This window comes from Folsomia candida, unplaced genomic scaffold (assembly GCF_002217175.1).
Source record: "Folsomia candida strain VU population unplaced genomic scaffold, ASM221717v1 Fcan01_Sc039, whole genome shotgun sequence".
In the NCBI taxonomy this organism is placed as follows: Eukaryota; Metazoa; Arthropoda; class Collembola; order Entomobryomorpha; family Isotomidae; genus Folsomia; species Folsomia candida.
The window spans coordinates 712,594-713,433 of record NW_019091231.1 but is presented as its reverse complement, the minus strand read 5'-3'; positions in this window follow the sequence as shown (position 1 = coordinate 713,433).

The following is an 840-nucleotide window of genomic DNA, read 5'->3' as shown; positions in this document are numbered from 1 at the left end:
TGGGCTTCATAGTTATGTAAATATGTATGCATGCATTACAAAGCATAGCCTCGCCAACTTGGTGACACTTTATAAATATTTAACTTGCATATTCCAATGGGTACTTTAAGCCAACAACATAATCGGAGGTCAACCTATGTACGTAGTTAGGCCAAAAATGCTATGAGCGTTGTATGGGAGAAGGTGTCGACTTTTGCATATTTGAGTAAATGAGACACACGCATACGTGCATGGGTTAATTCAAAAATTGCTCCACACAGCTTCACCTGCACTTCTCGCCCAATCACAGAACGACGAATCCTTAGTTTCTCAGTGTATCCTACATATATTGATACCGGATGCAAGGTTGCTCAAACATTTTACTTTGTTTCGATCAGCCGACCCTATTATTTTGGGTAAAACATCTCCGCTGTAATTCAAAACCAGTACATGAAACTTGGTCTCATCCATGATAAAACTCAATAAACACCTCTATACTTGAAATCCAGGAATTTGAGCTTGGTATCTAACAATATACGTATTTGGATGTCCAAATATTTTTAATAATTTTCAAATTTTATTCAATTCTTAACCTTACCAAGCCCTCCAATTTTTATCTGTTAAACAAGTGTGTAAGCTCTTTAATCGACGTTATATTTACGTTTAGGATCTTCTAGTTTAATAGTGCCAGTCGGGTTCAGATATAACATTGTCTTGCTGGCACAGGTTAATATAACATATTGTTGAATCGTTGCCCGTATTTCTAGAAGAAGTCGATTGGAAATATGTTACCCAACAATTGCCTCCGCTTTATTTATTTCACTTTCGTCTGCGGCATCCTACAAGCCCAATTTGCCCCTT